Source organism: Pseudorca crassidens, chromosome 14 (genome assembly GCF_039906515.1).
Source record: "Pseudorca crassidens isolate mPseCra1 chromosome 14, mPseCra1.hap1, whole genome shotgun sequence".
Classification (NCBI taxonomy): Eukaryota; Metazoa; Chordata; class Mammalia; order Artiodactyla; family Delphinidae; genus Pseudorca; species Pseudorca crassidens.
In genome coordinates this window covers 3,785,959-3,807,710 of record NC_090309.1, presented here as the reverse complement: position 1 = coordinate 3,807,710, position 21,752 = coordinate 3,785,959, and positions in this window count along the sequence as shown.

Sequence of the window (21,752 nt, the reverse complement as noted above, 5' to 3'; positions counted from 1 at the left end):
GGATCATCACTCCAGCTGGGAACAAGTGACTAGATGAAAAAACATTGAATGGTAGATAACCATAACATTACTGAACTTTGCAACTTGCTACCTTTACTCAGTTTGACCAAAATACATGTTTGCATTTGATTGTACATATCATGTTTGGATACATTTAACTGGGCTGAGGTGAAATAGAATTTCCTAATGACAAGGTAACCATCTGAGACCTATTTGATAAAAAAATAATTGCAATCTCACCAAAGATAGACTTTCACCAAAGCAAACTTTATCAACAGTTCCATTCCTACGTCCATCTCATGCTTTATACTTCACGAGGCTCATATCTAAATGAAATAGCCAGAGTGACATATTTTGGGGGCAGAGATTTTAAGGGAAACCTGTGACTTCAAGAACCTCAAAGCTTTACAAATTCCGACAAAAGCCATTGAGATGTTGGGAAAATGTTCTCCTCCCAACTCTAAGTCTGGATAAGCCAGGAACACCAAAAAGAAAATAAGTCCTCAAGGTCACCCATGGTTCATGAGCAAGACTTGAAATCTAATACTCCTGGCACCTACTCTGCAATTTTAACCAGTATCTCATCCTGCTTATCTCGTTCTGATCTGCCTAATGAGCAGCTGTTGAGAATTAAGCAAAATCATCCCATCCTTTCCAGCTAAAAATACACTGTATATGCCAACTTTCAAAAAGGAAGCAAAGGAGATGATGTATAGTTTTCTGTGTCCAGGTGTTTTATTCAGTCCCAGGTCTTTATTTAGCTCTTGACATATTCTGATAGTCATTATGGTTGCTGACACTTCATGACAGCCCTGAATTCATCATGGCTGGGAGCAGTTGTACAAGATCTTTCCACATTCACGATTTGAGGGAAGAGATGATACACCAGGGAGAAGAAGTATTTATGGGGCTAGATCCAGAGTGGGACGGTGCCCTTAGTGATAAGAATATACTTTGTCCAATATTGTGCTTTTTCAGTTACAACTTTCCTGGAAAATTCCAAAAAGTAGCATCTTGGATGAGTATATTATTCATTTTTAAAATAAGATTTTCTCCCTTTTAAATTTGCTCTAATCTTTTTTTTTTCTATCTAATGGCAGAGTTAACACCCAATTCACCCATTCAATAAAATATAATTATTAAAAATAAGTACAAGTTTCACCCAGGTATTTCAACAATATCAAGTTAATTGTCTTAATTATCACCATAATAATTCCCCATATTTTAAAAATACATCTTTGGGTTTGCTTTCAAACTACTTTACAAATATATTTGCAGGTATACAGTACACTAAAAAGTAATCTAGACAAAAGGTGTAGGTTGCATGAACATCAAAATATATTTATACATTTTAAATTAAATTTTTACACAGTTTTAAAGGTTACTTTCCATTTACAGTTATTACAAAATAACAAGACAAGGATGCCCACTCTTGCCACTTTATTCAACATAGCTTGGAAGTCCTAACCACAGCAATCAGAGATGAAAAAGAAATAAAAGGAATCCAAATTAGAAAGAAAGAAGTAAAAATGTCACAGTTTGCAGATGATGACATGATTCTATACATAGAAAATCCTAAAGACACAACCAGAAATCTACTACAGCTCATCAGTGAATTTGGTAACATTGCAGGATACAAAATTAATATATAGAATTCTGTTGCATTTCTATACACTAACAGCAAACTATCAGAAAGCAAAATTAAGGAAACAATCCCATTTACCATTGCATCAAAAAGAATACCTAGGAAGAAACCTACCTAAGGAAGCAAGAGACCTGTATTCTAAAAACTATAATACACTGATGAAGGAAACTGAAAATGACACAAACAAATGGAAAGATATACCATGTTCTTGGATTGGAAGAATTAATATTGTTAAATCGACCATACTACCCAAGGCAATCTACAGATTCATTGCAATCCTTATGAAAATACTAATGGCATTTTTCACCAAACTAGACAAATAATTTTAAACTCTGTATGGAAACACCAAAGATGCTGAGTAGCCAAAACAATCTTGAGAAAGAACAGAGCTGGCATAATCCTGCTCCCTGACTTCGGACTATACTACAAAGCTACAGTAATCAAAACAGTATGGTATTGGCACAAAAACAGACTCATAGATCAATGGAACAGAATAGAAAGCTCAGAAATAAACCCATGCACTTTATGGTTAATTAACCTATGACAAAGGAGACAAGAATATACAATGGAGAAAAGACAGTCTCTTCAATAAGTGATACTGGAAAAACTGGACAGCTACATGTAAACCAATTAAATTAGAACATTCTCTAACATCATATACAAAAATAAACTCAAAATGGATTAAAGACCTAAATGTAAGACCAGATATTATTTATACATTTTTGGTACACATTATACATATAATGAAATATCTTCAACTAAGTTCATTAGATATTAAGGTTACAAAGTGCATTGTACTTTAAATGTAGATTTATGATTTTTTCATGTTATGTGTCTAATAAACTATGGCATTTTACATTCAGGGTTTAGACTGTATCTAGTTATTGCAATGATAAATACACAATGTAGAAATTAATCTAAATTGAGATACATGATGTGAGTCATCACAATTGCAACCAGGAGACGAGCTAAAGAAGTTCTGAGATAGAGTTATGAACAGGCAGATTCTGCAGACTTGGTATTATTAGAAGGGTTATAACAGCAGGTTCTTATTAGTTATCTATTTTATACATATTAGTGTATAAAAAATAAATAACTAAAATTTAAAAAAAAGAAGGGCTATAAGAAGGAAGGGATTGGATTGAGAATGTGTGTGTGTGTGTGTGTGTGTGTATGTGTGTTCTAAGAATATGAGAGACAAGATCTTTGGCCAGGAGAGCAGAAACATAAGGAAGAAGAAGCTCCACTCATCTGAGTGAAAAAAAGTAGAAGATCTATTTAATAGAAGCTGGTGGTAAAAAAATAAAACTGAACTGTATTAGAGTCTTTATTGTATTTTGTAGAAAGGCCAGAGGGGACTGCAGAATTAATTTGTGAATGCCCTCACTCTTAAATTCATAGAAATGACTTCCACAGTTATCTCTTTGACTAATCTATTTCAAAAATAAAGTGGGATAAAGAAGGTATTTATATCCAACAGTATGTTGATATGTATGAGGGCTGTAAGACTGCTTAGAAGCAATAGTCACCTAGGAATACTGATCATTGCCAAAATTATGTAAACAGTCATGCTAATTGCCAGGTGAATTACAACTCAAAGGTGTCTGTTTGATATATAAAAAATAAATCCTGCATGTGTCTAGATGGGAGTTTCTGTGTGTATGTGATATTTGAGAGTGGAGAGAAAGGTATAAACTCAAACTTTAAAAAATTTAATTATCTTGTGAATTCTACTGTACTAATTTTGGAGACTGTCAGAAAAAAATAAAAGTCTTCAAATAATCAAATAAAAAAATCTGACAGTCAATAAGGAATGACTGTAATTATTGGCCATGATAGGGCAATGGAAATTAGGTTATTATTTATCAAGAAACACATTGTTAGTTATTAACAATTGCCCCCCTTCAAAGTTTCATCATATTCTAAACATCTGTTGGTCCTTTCTATATTTTGCATCAGGAAACTTACTTGGGTTTCTTTTCTCTTTATTTTGCTCCATTACAGTACCTATAATTTGCTGTAAAATAATTCATATTAAATAGTGATATTTGTCTTTTAAGCTATACTGGTGATTTCCAAACTTGTCTGCAAATTAGAATCACTTAAGGGAGTTTCAAAAAATACTGTTGACTCTGTCCCAAGTCCAGAGATTCTAATTTAATTGGTTAGGGGTTTGACTTGGGCTTTGGAATATTAAAAATATATATATCCAGGTGATTCTAGTGGTCAGAGTTGGAAACCACTGAGCTATATCTTAGAGATGATTAGTTATCATTTGAAGAAACTGTGTGAATGTAGGTTTTCATTTCACTTGGGTAATATATCGGAGTAGAATTTCTGGGTCATATGGTAGTTGCATGTTTAATTATATAAGAAGCTGCCAACACGTATTCCAATGTGGCTCTATGATTTTGCCTTGCACGAGCAATATATGAGAGTTCCATTTGTTCCACATGCTCACTAGCATATAGTATTGTCAGTTTTTGTTGCTTTTTATAAAATAGGTATGTAATGGTATTTCATTATGTTTTTAATTTACATTTCCCTAATGAATAATGTCTTGATCATATTTTCACATGGTTATTTGCCATGCATAGAGCTTCTTTGGTGAAGGGTCTGTTCAAATATTATCCCCATTTTGTGTTGGGTTGTTTGTTAATTACTGAATTTTGAGAATTATTTTATGTATTCTGGATTTGTGATTTGAAGTATTTTCTTCCAGTCTATGGCTTGTATTTCCATTTTCTTAATAGTATCTTTCAATGACTAGAAGATTTTAATTTTGATGAAACCTAATTTGTCATTTTTTTCTTTAACAAGTTGTCATTTTGGTGTCATATTTAAGAACTCTTTGTTTGGCTAGTTTTCTCTTATATTTTTTTCTAGAAGAATTAAGTTTTAGCTTTTTAAGTCTATTAACAAATTTGAGTTAAGTTTTGTATATAGTGTAGCTAAGAATTAAGTTCCTTTTTATTTTTTACATGGAGATCCAATTATTCTAACATTATTTGTTATAAAGACTATTTGTCTCCATTGGATTGAAAGCATATTAATGTGTTATTTTTGAAACCATTTTGTAGCTCTCCTTAAGTACTACTCTTTTGGAAAACAGATTAAATAATCCAGAAACTTTTTTCAAGTAGCAATATTATTGTTGCTCTTCTTTATTATATTCATCATTGATTTAAACATGTTGATGTCTTGTGGTGCTTTTAAAGATGTCCATACTTACGACCATATAAATATTGCCCAGATAAATTTTATACATAATAATTAGTTTCCCCTAAATTTACTTTCCTGCTAAATCCTAATATATTTTTTCAACAGCTTTGTTGAGATATAATTGACCTACAAACTTCATATATATAAGGAGTGCAATCAAATAAGTTTTAACATATACATATACCAATAAAACTACAAATACACTCAAAATAATGAACTTCTTTATAATCCTTTTCTCATCAACCTCCTCATCCATCCCCAGGCAATTACTTATCTGCTACCATATAGATGAAATTAAATTTTCTAGATTTTATATAAAATAGAATCATAGAGTACATACTCTGAGCTCTTTTACTCAAAATAATGATTTTGAGATCCATTCATATTGTTGTGTGTATCAATAGTTCATGACATTTTATTGTTAGTACTTCATTGTATAGATGAACACATTGTTGTATAGATGTTGTATAGATACACATGTTGTATAGATACAACACAATTTATTGAGCCATTGATGTATTGATGTACATCTGAGTCTTTTCTAGTTTTTGGCAGTTACAAACATAGTTGCTACAAACATTCATGTACAAGTTTTTGTGTAAACATATAGTCTAGTTATTATGTAACAGTGAAAGAAATAATGCAACAAGAAAAAACAACACAAAATGTATATACACACACATAAAAGGGCTTCCAAATACATGAAACAAAAACAGCTGATGGAAGAAGTAGGCAAAGCCACCGATGGAGTTAGAGACTTTAACATCTCATCATCAACAATTGATAGAAAAACTAGACAGAAAATGAGTAAGGATGTAGGAGAAATAAACAAGCAAAACTAAGCAAGAGGATCTAATTCACATATACATAACATTTCAAACAACAGAATAACGCACTTTTTTTTTTCAAGGACATGGAACGTTCAGTAAGATGGTCCAAATCCTGGCCCATAAAAGAACTCTGACAACAAATGGAAAAGAACTGAAATCATGTAGACTATGTTCTCTGGCCATAATGGAATCTGCTAGAAATCAATAACAGAAAGACAAGTGGAAAATCTTCAAACACTTGGAAATAAAATGACAGACTTTTAAATAAACCATGGGTAAAATAAAAGTTCTCAATGGAATAAATAGAAAACACATAGAATTGTATAAAAATGAAAACACATATCAAAATATGCAGGAAGCAGCTAAAGCAGTACTGAGAGAAATTATAATACTAAACATTGCTATTTAAAAAAAAGGAAAATGTCTCAACGCAATAATCTAAGTTTCTACCACAAGAAACTGAAAAAGGAAGAGCAAAATAAACCCAAAACAGGCAGAAGGAAGGAAATAATAAAGACATGTGCAGAAACTGATGAAATTGAAAAGAGAAAACTAATGGAGAATTTTAATGAATCAAAAACTAATTCTTAGAAAAATTTAATACAATAGACAAGCTTATTGCAATATGAGAAAGATAAAAAGAAGACAAAAAATAACCAATATCAGAATTGAAATAGTGGCTATAGCTGCAGCCATTTAAGGGATACTGAGGGGGAAAAGTAAATAATTTTATAGTCATAAATTTGACAACTTAGAAGAAATGGGCCAATTTCTTGAAAACCACAAACAACAAAACTCAGCTGATGAAATAGACAATGTGAATTATCCTATAACTATTAAAGAAATTGAAAACATGATTTAAAAGTTGCAGAAAAAGAAATCTCCAGACCAAGAGTGAATCACTGGAGAATTTTACTGAGCAATTAATAAAGAATTAATTTTTTTCACAATATATTCCAAAAAATAGGAAAGGAGAAAATATTTTTCCAACTCATTTTATAAGGCTAGATGAAACCAGGAAAAAGTTCTAAGAAGAAAACTGCAGACCATTATCTATTATGAATTTAGATATAAAAATCCTTAACACAATATCAGCAAAATGATTTCTGCAATGTATAAAAAGAACTAAACATTTGACCAAGTGGAATATATTCTAGGTATGTAAGGCTGCTTCAACATTTAAAAATCAAGCAATGTAATCTACCTTATCAATAGACTAATGAGGAGAAATCATATGATTATATCAAATGATTTTTTAAAAGTACTTGTAAAACTCAGCACTCGTATATCATCAAACACTTGCCAAGTTAGGAATAGAGAGAAATTGCTTAAAGGTGATGAAGAGCATCTACAAAAACATAGAGCTAACATTATAATTAATAGTGAAATAGTGAATGCATCTCCTCTAAGATTGGAAAGAAAGCAAGAATGTCCATTCTCAACATAGTACTTATGTCATATTCAACTAGTATTAGAGGTTCTAGCCATTGCTACAAGGCAAGAAGAGGAAATAAAGGAATATAAATTGGAAATGAAGAATTAATGCTGTCCTTATTTGCAAATGATATGATTGTTTATGTAGAAAATCTCAAAGAAGCTATCAAAACGAAACAAACAAAAACTCCTAGAATTATGAGTTCAGCAAATTTGAAGGATATTTGATCAATACACAAAACTCACTTGCATTTCTATATAATAACAATGAACATGTGGAAAAATAAATGGAATAAAGTATTATTTACACTTGCTCAAAAGAAAATAAAATACTTAGCTATAAATTTAACAAAACATGATTAGGACTTGCTTGCTGAAAATTATAAAATGCAATCAAAGAAAACCTAAATAAATGGAGAAAAATGTAATCACAAATTAGGAGATAATCTGGTAAAGACCTCAATTTTCTCCAAATTTATCTAATTGTTTACAGCAATTGCTAGCAAAACTTATGCAACATATGCTGTAGACAAAGATAAACTTATTCTAAGATGTATAAGCAAAAACGCAGGCTATACAATATCTAAAACAATTTTTATAAGGAAACAAAGTGGGAGAAATCACACTGTCTCATATTATTTCATTATTTGGCTACAGTAATCAAGATTGTGTGGTATTGGCAGACAGATAGGCATATAAATCAATTGAACAAAACAAAGAACTCAGAAACAGACATAAATTAATATGCCCAACACATTTTTGACAAATTTGCAAAAGCAATTCATTAGAAGGATAGACTTTTCGAAAATGATGTTTGATTAACTGGACATTCATAAGAAATACAAATGAACACCTACCTAAATCTCACACTTTACACAAAAATTAACTCAAAAAGAATGAATAGTTTAATTATGAAATGTAAAACTATAATTTTTTTTTAAAATGAAATTCTTGGGATCTATCTAGAGTTAGGCAAAAAATTCTAGATTTGACACTAAAAACAGAATCAATAAAATAAAAAATTGATAATTTGGACCTCATCAAGTTAAAAAAATTTTTACTCTGCAAAAGTAAAATTCTCCAGGTAGGAAAATAAGAAGAAAAGTGTAGCAGGCAGAATAATGGTCTCCCAAATATGTTTATTTTCTCATCCCCAAAGCCTTTGGATGTATAAGTTACTTGACAAGGGGAAATTAAAATTTCAAATAGAATTAAGGTTGTTAACTGATTTTAAGATAGGATATTATCTTTTAAAAGTGGAAGAAGGAATCAGAAAAGTGTCAGAAGGCATTGTGAGAAAGCCTCAAGTTACATCACTGGCTTTGCAAATAGAGAAGATCTATGAGACAGTGAATGTGGGCAGCCTCTAGAACTTCTAAAAGGTAAACAAATGAATTCTCCCCAATAGCCTTGAGAAAGGAACACAGCCTTACTGACACCTTAGTTTAAACCCAAGTTTATGCCCAGTGAGACACATTTCAGACTTGAGACCTCCAAAACTCTAATATAATAAATTTGTGTAAAGTCACTAAGTCTGTGGTACTCTTTATAACAACAATAAGAAATTAATACAACAAGCTGCAGACTGAGAAAAAAATTATGAATCCATATGCAACAAGAGACTAGGATCTAGAATACATAAAGTAACATTTTTAAGTGACAAATTATACAGGTGGAAAACTCTAGTATGCTGTGGTGCCTCAATACTCTGAGACAAGTGAGACAGAAGTCTTGGCCAGCACTTTGAAAAAGTTGGAACATGGATGCAGGATTCAATTTTTTTCTTCCCCAGGGAGAAGCTGCGAATTTTTTTTTTTTCAGCGCTGTGCTGAGATGAGAGTTATCACGGTGAGTACAAGCATGCAAGTCCACAGTACCATCCTTGCTTCCAGTAGTTTTCAACCTAGGGTCCATTCTTGTCAGTATTAAGATTCAGGCAAGGTAGAAACCATTCTTTTGGGCATTCCCTGGAAAAGTCAGAACATTGGAAATACAGTCCATTTCTTTCCTTCCTTTCCCCAGGAAAAACTGTGAGCTGGAAGTTTCCACCCAGTGGTGTGGCACCATGCCGAGAGATTGTGGTAAGAAGGAGTCTCAAATTTTCCAACCAGCTTCAGGCGGCCGGTTTTGCATTCTCCTGGAGTGCAGGAGCCTCTCAACTTGTGTCTGGATTTCTTGCATAGGGAATTGGTCCGTGTATTGTTGAATCGGTGTCTCTGCGGGGAAAAGAAGGTAGAAGGCATCCCATTCCATCTTGCTGATGTCACATCCTATATGATTTTAATTATTTTAAATTTCTTCATGTTTGTTTCTTGTCTCATGATAGGAACTGTCTTGGTGAATATTTTATGTGCATTTCAAAAGGATGTGTAGTGTTATGTTGTTTGCAATGTTATATAGTTCTGTTTGTGTACTTGCCCCCATGATCATTCCAGAACCTGGTAATTCTCCTGTTTATGATTGGTTTCATTTCTGCACTACTCGAAGGTGAGGGTGTCAAGGCACCTCATTGTAGTGGTTACACCCCCTTGGACTAAGTCTTGAGCTGTAACATAGTCACAGTTGTAATGCCAGAGCATGAAGGTCATGGGGGCAGGCAACATGCTACTTACCACTGTCCTAAAGCAGTTGTTTCCATGCATTCTGTTTATGTTTCTTATCTGTATGTAATGGGAGAAGCAGGGTGAAATGTGATTACTAAATTTTTCTTATAAAATAAATCCTCCAACTCATGCATTTCTCATTTTAGTGTCTCTAGAAGCTTGATTTCATTTTTAAAAATAGTTTTCATTTTCCTACTTAAGACGCTCAATTTTTTTCTCTAATTCCTTGAATGTATGGACTACAATTACAATAACTTTTAATATCCTTCTCTACTAATTCTATCACTTATTATCATTTCTAGGTGTATTTCTCCCCACTGATTTTTTTTTTTACTCCTCATTACAGATTATATTCTCTCAATTCTTTGCATGCCTGGTAATTTGATATGGAAACCCCATCACTGGGAAATTTACTTTATTGGATGTTAGGAATTTTAGTGTCTGTCATGGTACTTGTTTGTTAACCTGGGTTGCATTTAGTTGTTTGAAAAGACTTTAATCTTCTGAGGATTGCCTTTAAGCTTTGATTGGCAGAAATACAAAAATCTTTAGTTTAGTGCTAAATTTTGTCCACTACTGAGACAATACCCCTCTGAATATTCTACCTAAGGTCCCTGAATTGTAAGATTTTCTATTCTCACTAGTGGTGACACAGACATGCCCAGCCTTGTGAGCCCCAGAAATTGTTTACTCTGCTCTTTTGGGATGATCCTTTTCCAGGACTCAGATAATTTCTTCACATACATGCGTTCATCTGTAATCAGCTGAAGACTTCACAGGGACCTTCTGATGATTTCCAGAGCTCTCAGTCTGGGAAGTTCTCTCCTTTGTTGTACTCTGCCCTGTGGACTTTAGCTGCCTTGGCCTTGTGAACTCCCAGCTTTGCCTCATCAATTCAAGTAGTCTGCTAGGTTCAGGCAGATCTGAGATTTTAAAAGGTTAAAGATTACTTAAAGTCCTTTAAAATGATCCACATCTTTCTTTCTTTGCTCAAAAGGTACAATAAAATGGAAGAAAGAAGGGAAAGATGGACAGAAGGAAGAAAGCAAGGAAGGAAGAGAAGAGGGAAAAAAGTTTGGAGGGAAGATGATATAGCAAAATATAATACGTTCTCTACATTCTCAGTGTTTCCTTTCTTGAACACACTGCTTCTACTTCAACCATTCCACCGAAATAACTCTGCCAAAGGTAAACTGAAGTGCCTCAATTCCCAAATGCATAGGATTTGTTTCAACCCTTAACTGACTGGATATTCTCCTATATTTATATTGCCTGTTCTTTGCAACTTACAGCACACCTTTCTGTTCACAGTTGTCTTCTCCTATCTGCAGTCTGGTGTTTTATAGAATTCTTCCTTCAACCTTCTTCTCTATAATATGCTCGTCATAGTTGATCTCATTAACAGCCACAATCTTTACTGTGCTAATGGATTTTGTATAGAGATCCCTAGACAAAGCCTCACCTGTTCAGAGGTATATTGGTGAGTGTCTGTTTGATGTCACCCTTTGGACGTTCCACAGATTCCTCAACCTATGGATGTTCAAGGTTAAACTCACTTCACCTCCAGTGTTTACCAAATTCCTTGCATTCCAACATACTCAGGTTCTTTTTCCTGGGCTCTTTTTTGGTCACATATCTCTACCTGGACCCTATACTCCATATCAGTGTACTCTGTTTAATTCTATCATAGCAGTGATCATAAAGGATTACTTTTTTTTTTGAAGAATAGTTGATTTACAATGTTGGGCCAATCTCTGCTGTACAGCAGAGTGACTCAGTTATACACATATAGACATTCTTTTTTCTATTCTTTTCCATTATGGTTTATCACAGGATTTTGAATATAGTATTTATTTGATTCTTGCTTGTAGGCTCTTAGCAACCAGGCAGCGATAGTTACGTCTTTTACTTCTGTATCAACAGTACAGCACTGTCAGCCCAAGCCTGGCCACATGGAGTGGTTTCTATAACAAACAACTGTTGAATGAATGGAGGGCAAACCATTAGAGTCACACGTAATAGCAGAAAGGACACTGCACAGAGACTGAACTATAGTACCTGCTCTCTCCTCACCTAACTTTTTACCTTGTGCAAGTTTAACCATCTTCGAGTATTTGTCTCATTTCTCTCCTTCAGTCAAGAATACAGCCCAAAGTTCTGTTTGATGATGCCACATAATTATGTGTGAAATAACTTTTATAAATATGAATGACTATTCAATATAACACATCATATACATAAAACAGACTTAGTGAATTTTATGCACATTGATCCAAATAGTTCCATTTTGAAAGGATTTTATTTCTCTCCCTATATATTAACTTCTTAAATTTACTAATGCAAGGACTCCTCCATGAAACAGGGTAAATTATGATGAAATTTAATATTAATATATTTGAATATACAATGAGAATACTTTATGGGTTCCTTGGAACACCTATTAAATTCAATAAAAATGAGTGAACATAAAACCAAATGAACATGAGCCTGTTCTTTTATGGCCCTTTAACGTGGTAGACCCACCCCTGATCAATGAATCTGGTATGACATAAAAATGGGCAGTCAGATTTCCCACATCGTCTGCTCAACCTCTCTTACACTCTACTTAAAAAAAAAAAAAAAGTAAACTTTAGTTCTTACACATCACTTGCCCAAACACCCCTGATATTTAGAGGAGTCCATGTATTGAAAGGGAAAAAATAATTCCAACTGTGCGTTCTCAGCCACTTGTCAGCCTGTCAAGGCATGTATTTATTTAATAGTGGTAGTGTTAATAGGAAAAACAATAAAATAAAACAGTAAAACTAGCCTGAAATTATCCTTAAACAAATTTGTGGACATAAGAGAAAAGATTGCATAACTTAATGCTAAAAATTCTAAAATTTAGATAAGTTGTCCTTGAAAGAAGAATTTTTTTTTATTTATGTCAATTTATTTTAACAACAAACTGAGCCATTGATTTTAAATTACATAGTTTGTTTTTGAGAATTTCTATCCAGAGTAGATTTTCCTCCCTAGTGATTGGAACAGAGCATTTGATACAATAGTTTATGAGTAGGAAACCTCAGCCAAATACCTTCAAACACCATCTCTCTATATCTGCACATACTAAACGTAGTGGTGGATATGCCCACCTGAAACTATATGGCTTTATTCAGATATTCTTTTGCTGCCCAAAACATATAGCATAAACTCAAACTAATTTATCAAGTCTGATTTATTATGTGATTATAGTTGGGTTTTGACTTATAAGATGAGAAAAATTTGTGAACAAAAAGTAGTAAGTGTTTTGAAGCTTTACTTTCTGTCTCTTCTCTTGAAAGATAATATACAGGAAAATACAGTAATTGCAGAAAACCCTGGTCCATATTTATTAATAATAGGTGCTATTACATACATTGAATACAAATAAATATTATGGTAACAAATACATGAAGTATTTAACTATAATAAAATAGGATTTTAATAATTTTTTAATAAGTTGGGACCATTTTCTCTATGAAGGAGATGTGAGATTGTTTGACCTATTAATAGCTGATAATTACATAGAATATTTGTATATTTAAGAATACTCCCGTCATCACATATACACAATAAATTTTCAAAACCTATTAGTTTCATCAAAATGGCTCATGATGGAGGATTCAAATTATAAAATAAAAAGTTTTAAACTCCTAACCACATAGATATTGACTAGCAAAATCTCCAAAGTCAAGGGATATGTCTTTCAATGTTCACTGTACCTCGTTTGCTACTCACCTGATTTGCACTCGAAAAATTTGAGGGTCATGTCGGTACCCTCTTCATGTGTGTGAGAGCACTTCATATACATCCACTTAAAACAGAGCTTGGATATTGGGGTGCATGTATTCTTTCAAACCATGATTTCCTCCAGATATATATATGCCCAGGCATTAAAAAGAATGAAATAATACCATTTGCAGAAGCATGGATGGACCTAGAGACTATCATACTAAGTGAAGTAAGTCAGACAGAGAAAGGCAAATATCATATGATATCACTTATCTGCAGAATCTTAAAAAAAATGATACAAATTAACTTATTTACAAAACAGAAATAGGCTCACAGACTTAGAGAATGAACTTATGGTTACCAGGGGGAGTGTTGGGGAGGATAAATTGGGAGTTTGGGATTGACATGTACACATTGCTATATTTAAAATAGATAACAAACAAGGACCTATTGTATAGCACAGGGAACTCTGCTCAATATTCTATAATAACCTAAATGGGAAAAGAACTTGAAAAAGAATATATACATGTATATGTATAACTGAATCATTTGCTGTACGCCTGAAACTAACACAACATTAATCAACTATACTCCAATATAAAATTTAAAATTTTTAAAAAGATTTAAATCCCACAAACACAGACTTTTAACAAATAAAAGAAACCTCAGTTGAGTCCAAAACAAACAAACAAACAAAAAAAACAGAGCTTAGAGGTAGGACTTCCAGAATGGTGGAGTGAAGGCCTTCAAAAAACTACACATCCATTTAAACAACAAAAACACTGGCAAAATTGTCAACATTAACTTTTTCAGAAACTCCCAAGTAATAGAAAAATGGTTCATCCTGTACAAAGGATCCTCAATATAAGAAAACACTGACTTCTCATCAGAAATCATGGAGAACAGAAAGCACTGGGACATTCGAAGTATTGAAAGTAAAGATTATTAATCAAGAATGCTACATTCGGCCAAGTTAAGTTATTCCCAGATAAACAAAAAGAGAGAGAATTTCTTAATTTCTTGCTAGCAGACTTACAATAGAAGCTAAAGGAAATCATTTCAGCCAAAAAAATAAAATAAAATAAGAACATGCAAAATAATAGGCTACATCCAGAGGAAATAATAAAAGTACCAGTGAATGAAACTAGTTTGATAAATATAAGAGAGAATATAAATGTATTTTTTTGGTCCTATATTTTTCTCATATATAATTTGAAAGACAACTGCATAAAGCAATCATTATAAAAATGTGTTATTCTTTAATAATGTAAAAGATTTAACTTATATGACAATTATAAACCAAGGAGGGGAGAATGATGCAATCTGGGAGCAAAATTTCTGTAAACTATTTCAATTAAGCTAGTATTAATCTAAGTTAGACTGTTTTAAGTTAAGATGTTAATTGTAATCCTCAAGACAATCATTTAGAAATAGAAAACAGAAAACCAGTAGAAAAGTTCAATAAAATTAACAGCTGGTCTTTTGAAAAGATAGACAAAATTGATAAAATGTTAGCTAGACTGAGAAAAAAGGAGAGAAGAATAAAAAAAAATCAGAAATGAGAGAGGAGACATTACAACGGATACCACAGAAACACAAAGGATTATAAGAGACTATTAAAAACAATTATCACCTGATTACCAAATGGGCAAAGAACCTGAATAGACCTTTTTACAAACAAGACTTACAAACTGCCAACAGGTACCTGAAAAGGTGCTCAACTGCACTAATCATCAGGGAAATGCAAAGCAAAACTGCAGCGAGACATCACCTCACACCTGTTAGGATTTTTTTAATGAAAAAGCCAACAGATAACCAGTGTTGGCGAGGATGTAGAGAAAAGGGAAGGCTTTACTCTACATTGTTAGTGGGAAGGTGAACTGGTACAATATGGTGGTTCCTCAAAAAATCAACAATAGAACTACCATATAATCTAGCAAACCACTTCTGGGTTATATATTGAATATCTGATGAAAATAAAATCAGTATCTGGAAGACATATCTGACTCCCATGTTCATTGCAGGAATATTCACAATAGCCAAGGTATGGAATCTAAGTGTCCATCAACATATATTTACAGACATTATATTTATACATTGTATGTATGTGTGTGTGTGTATATATATATATATATATATATATATATATATATATATATATATATATATAAAATTCATCTATGAGGAAGAAGGAAGGAAATCCTGAATTCTACAGCAACATGGATGAACTCAGAGATCATTATACTAAGTGAAATTAGTCAGACAGAGAAAGACAAATACTGTACGATCTCACTTATATGTGGAATCTTTAAAAAAAAAACACACACACAAAGAAAGTCAAATTCATAAAAACAGAGAATAGGGGCTTCCCTGGTGGCGCAGTTAAGAATCTGCCTGCGAATGCAGGGGATGCAGGTTCAAGCCCTGGTCCGGGAAGATCCCACATGCCGTGGAGTGGCTGGGTCTGTGAGCCATGGCCGCTGAGCCTGCGTGTCCGGAGCCTGTGCTCCGCAACGGGAGAGGCCACAACAGTGAGAGACCCGCGTACCGCAAAAAAAAAAACAAAAAAAAACAGAGAATAGAATTGTAATTACCAGGGCCAGGGGCGGCGGGGTGAAGATGGCGAGATGCTGGTCGATGTGTATAAGCGTTCATTTATAACATAAGATGAACAACTTTGGGGATTTAATGTTCAGCATGGTGACTATAATTAATAACACTGAGTTATGTACTTGGAATTCATTGAAAGTAAACCTTTAGAATTCTCAATACACACAAAAAGGTAACTATGTGAGGTGAGATGAGAGATGTGTTAATTAATCTGATTGTGGTAATCATTTCACAAAATATATTTATATATGTCAAATCATCACATCGTATACTTAAACATGTACAATCTTATTTGTCAGGTATACCTCAATAAAGCTGATTTGAGAAAAAAATTGTAGTCAAAAAGTGGCAATAATCCAAATATCTACCAACTGATGAGAGGATAACAAAGTGTGATGTATCCACTCAATAGAAAGCTATTCTATAATAAAAAGGAATGAAATCCTGATACATGTTACAACATGGATGAACCTTCACAACATTTGCTAAGTGAAAGAAGGCAGTCTCAAAAGATCATGTGTTGTATGATTCCATTTATATGAAAAGTTCAGAGTAGTCAAATCTATGAAGAGTATGTTAGTGATTTTCCTAGAAGAGGTAGTGGTGGGCAGATGGGGTGTGACTGTTAGTAGGTGCAATGTTTCTTCAAAAGGTGATGAAAATGTCCTAAAATTATTAAAACTTGGTGATGGTTGCACCTGTGAATATACTAAAAAGTTAAGTTGTACACCTTAAAAGGGTGAATTTTATGGAACATAAATTTGATCTCAATAAAGCTGTTTTTAAAAACCCAGAAGAGTCCAATTTGTATTATATTTATCTCTTTGAATTTCCATCTTATCCATAAGACTATGTCTTTCCCAGGGATGTGGGTGAACTGGGTCTTATTAGTTGAATCCCCAGCTAACACTCAGTTTCTGGTTTGTTGCTACCTCTATTTATCGAGGAATACATAGACTCAATACATAAACATAAATATATTTCCAAATCATAAAGTCAAATTAGGGCAAAAGATTGCCTGACTTTTTAACTTTTGTAGAATCATCACCTGGAATTGTCCTGTTTTATCATAAGCACTTAATACATACTTATTGGATAAACTATTGATAGACAAAATTATCTTAGTCGCCATTTTGGGGGTGCATTAGGCTATGATGATAATGTTAAAGACACTGTAATAGAACCAAACTTTTTTTTTAACCTCTGAAACTCTCTGACCCTGGAACACATGGACAGTCCTTTCATTACCTGGGTGAACTCTCTGCTTTAGTAATTTGCATTTTAAAATTAATATATGACATACAGCTTCACTTCTTGTTTTAAATTTCTGTTTATTTGTCAAAGGATGATCTAATAAATCTAATACTTTCATACAGAATTCTTTTCTGTAGAGTTCAGAGTATAAATTACACATAGATGATAAGATCCTTGAAGGAAGGGTCTTATCCAAATGTAACATCTTCATCTACTACAATGTCATCTCAAAATATATTTATCGAGATAATCAATATTTGGTATGCTTATCAAATTCCTTCCCTAAAATAAAATTCTGCTGTTTCCTATCCAATATAAAGTCTTATTTCTGTAAAAGACAACACAGAGATATATCCCCCAGGTATTTTAGGAATCCTAGAATGGACATTCTCCTTCTGCCTTTATACATTTTTTTGTTTGCATTCCTGAATAATATATGCTTATTGCTTATCACAATCAACTTATTGGCATATTTTCTTAATCTTTCATAAGGCATAGTTATTTTCCAGAAGGAGACCTTTCTCAAATGGGTTCTGGTGGTGTTTGTAGACTCTTCTGATTCCTGGCATGGCTATTGAGCCGTTCTTAAGGAAATCTGTAACCACCACAAAAAAGGATAACCTTTAAGTATATGCACATTAAGGTAACTACTAACTTATGGAACCACTAGTGGAATCTATGCTCAAAAGGGGGTGTATCCTATTGCAGTGTTAGGAGGTCTTCAACATATACAGAGTCCCACGACCAAACTTAGGCTTCACTTTCTCTGAAAACATCTTAAGGTGCTTAGGCGTGCACATCACAGGGCTTCCTGCTACTATCACTGGGTACCCTCAGTTTCCCAGCTGCTCTTTTAATTCCCTGCCATTCCTGGGGATTTCCTGTGATTTCCAGGACTGGAAATGAACCCCAGAGGGCTGGTGTGTAAACAGCTCCCATGAGTGTAAATAAGCAAAAACATAAATGAGAATGAACAGACAGTGCCTGATCCCCCAGATTTATCTGCTGCGTTAAAAGTCTCCTAATAAGGAATCCAGTTAGATTGATGGAGATTTTCAGAGTTTCCAAAGAAACGTGGTTCAAAGTTTCAGAGAGCAGCCTTCTCCGTGCTGCAGAAGACACAAAAACGGACTGACCTCCAGGAAACAACAACAATCATAATAAAAAACCAAATAGAAACAGTTTTTGTTTTATTAGACAGATCATCAAATGTGAAACAGAGAAATCTGGGGATCATCTGTAACCTTTAGGTGGAAGAAAATTAGCATATTCCCTCAAAATATGTTTTTAGCTCCATATTTTGTCTGGACTGGCTGAGAATGTGTCTGCCCCAGCACTTTCTGAGTGCAGGTAACGACTCTATCATGACTCTGCTTTTCATATATCTAGCATAAAAAGAATGTATTCTGATTCAAGCACTGTAATACAAATGTTCTAATTTAATGCGTGAGTGACTTGGATTCCAGCCAATTATTATTCATATTGTTGGTTATGGCTATTGCCTCAATGAGTCTTTTGAATCAAGTGTGTTAGTTCTAATGTCCCAGGTTTTGGTTTCAGTGTGTAGAGATATTCTTCTCACCAGATTCCAATAAATATATCTTAACCTTAATATTTCTTAATTTTGAATGATCCTTATTTTGTGGTTCAAGTTCGTCTTTGAAACAATGATGCACCCACCTGATTTTCCAACGTTTAGTGTTGATATTTCTCCTGCCAAGCCAAACCTCCCCTGGTTCCTCACTGAAGTCAAAGACTGGTGGTGGTCTTTGATTTGCCCATTGACTTGAGGGATCTCATCCTCCAAACCATGTACATCTGATATGTGGTTGCATCTGTCTTTTCAGACCCATCTCTAAATTTAACTTTGCCATGAAACCTTTCCTTCTTTATCCCATCAATTGCAAGCAACCTCTCATTTCCCAGTCTGCATCCTTGGCAATGTGACTCTCTCACACAGGGCATACCATGTTTCTTCTTATAATACAGTGTGATTTCGTGTGCTTGGTTGACACCTGCCTTAAAGGTAGGATTCTCATCATCTTTTTTACCTGTCAGGTTGCAAGGGAGATCCTTTGAAGATAATAGGTACTTAACAAATATGTGGTTTTGAATAAAGACTTGAAAGAACTGGTATAAATAAATGTGATACAGTGGCAAGAAACATATGAGTAGTTCTCTACGGGGTGACCTGGGAAATACTGTGTTATATTTCTGTTAAACAGGATCCCCCCTTTTATGAAATGAGGGTAATTGATAGTGTCATGACTTCACTCCACTTCCAACATTGTGTCATGTGCCCCAGTGGGATGTGGAGGAGAAGCAGAAGCAGGAGAAATCAGCCTTGTTTGTCTCATGCTTTGCCCTTCTAAAGTATTGGTCCTTGAGAATATCATTCTAATAGAGTGATCCAAGAGCAGTATCCTTTCTATCAAACTGTAGGAAATAATACAAAGAGTATCTAGTCTTCTCCCAGTATGGTGCAGTATAAAGTATGAGAACATCAATCCAGAAGATGTAGCTGTTTTATTTTTCCTATGCTTCATGCAGCCTGTGTTTTCATGGAAAAAATTATTTAATCTCTCTGTGACTCTTTGGTAAATTTGTAAGATGAGGCTAATAATACCAACCACCCAGATTTCATAAAGTACTTACTTAAATTAGCAAGCACAAGGCTGTACAGAGTACATTAACAGCAAGGCCACTGGAGTCAGACTCTGTAGGTGAGGATAAAAGACTTGCAAATTCCTGTGTGATCTTTGAAAAATCACACCTCTCTGTATTCTAGTTTTCTCCTGTGTCCAATGGGGATCATCACTTCTATCTGATAAAATGTTTCCAAGGGTTAAAAGACTTAATACTCAGTTAAAGAGTTTGGAACCTGTTATAAACCTCAGTAAGCATTAGATCTGTTCATTAAGTGGTCAATAATTAGTTCATGTCACTCAACAATGCACGATGGCTGATGGAAGTGACAGACTCTCCCCTCCATTCATTCAAGGACTATGGGAGAGGATGAAGTGAGAAGACAAAATCCTCTTATCTCGTACCTCTATCCTTCACAGTGTCTCTGCTCTCTCTTCTGCTAGATCACTGTGATGGAAAATTGACTCCCTTCTTCATTTTGTGGCTGGTGGTTATGACTCAAATACCCCTTCCTTACTTCTTTAAGCCCGGGTTATTCATTCATTATGGAGCATTGCTGAATACTAATCATGACTTCTATAATTGTCTATTGTGCATTAAAAATTACCTTCCCTGTCCCTGGTCATTACTTTCTACCTTTCCCCTGACCACCTACACTCCTATGACATTCTTTGATCCATCTGAGTGGATTGGGCTTCACACTATCTACCTGAGATACTTGTATTAGCTTTTCCTGCTGTACACTAATGTCCCTCCCTTGACCTTCACATTTTTCTTGGAGCCCACTGTAAATTCTAATTCATGGTCCAAATCCTATCTGGCTAGCCATGTCTTACTTGCCTATATTGTCTTTGTTGAATTATAGACCTGGAGACCAAGATTCAGGGTCTTTCAATTGGCAAAACACAAATGGCAGGGGGAAAAACTATAGAATTTATATTTGAGAAATATTTAAGTATTGTAGGTGACACAAATGCTGTTGTCTTTAATCTAACCTCGCTTAACACATTTTCCAATCCCTAGTGCTAAACAAACAGGAAATGGTCCAATGTTAAAACAAAGGCAGAATTACCTCAACTTTTCTACTGTGGACAAGAGAATCAAATAGAAATAAAAGAATTTGACTAATACTACTATCTTTAGCATCAAATTTGTTTTTGGAGAGATGGAAATCATATTTGAACCCAAACTCTGAGGTGAAAATCAAGTATAATGGGGGACCACACACTTCAGAATATTTTACAGTTAGAACTGCTACTGTTTATTGAGTTCCCTACACTCTACTTGGTGCCTTACATGAACTGTCTTATTTTTCACCAACATAGCTACTATTATTTCCATTATAGTGAGTAATTAAAACGAAATGAGGAACCCTCAATGTGTTCACTGAGATCCCATTAGTTAAGATGTTGACATCATGATCTTTTACATCTACTTTTTCCAACAGCATCTTCCATTGCTGTCTCCATGTCACCCATATTATTTTTCTTCATTCCACTTGTTACCACTTAGAATGAAAATATTATGCATTTGTTTGTTTACTGCTGAATTTTCCCTCTACTACTTAAGCTCCATGAGGCAGACACCTCCTCTGCTTGGGTTACATGAAATGTCAGACCACAGAATGGTACCTGTCAAGGAGCAGAAGTTTCTAAATATTTGTGTAATGAAAACATAAAGAATCTGAGCCACAGAAGGATCAAATAGCTTACCTCCCCAAGGGTGCCCAATTAATAGGAAGAAAAAGCAGGATTT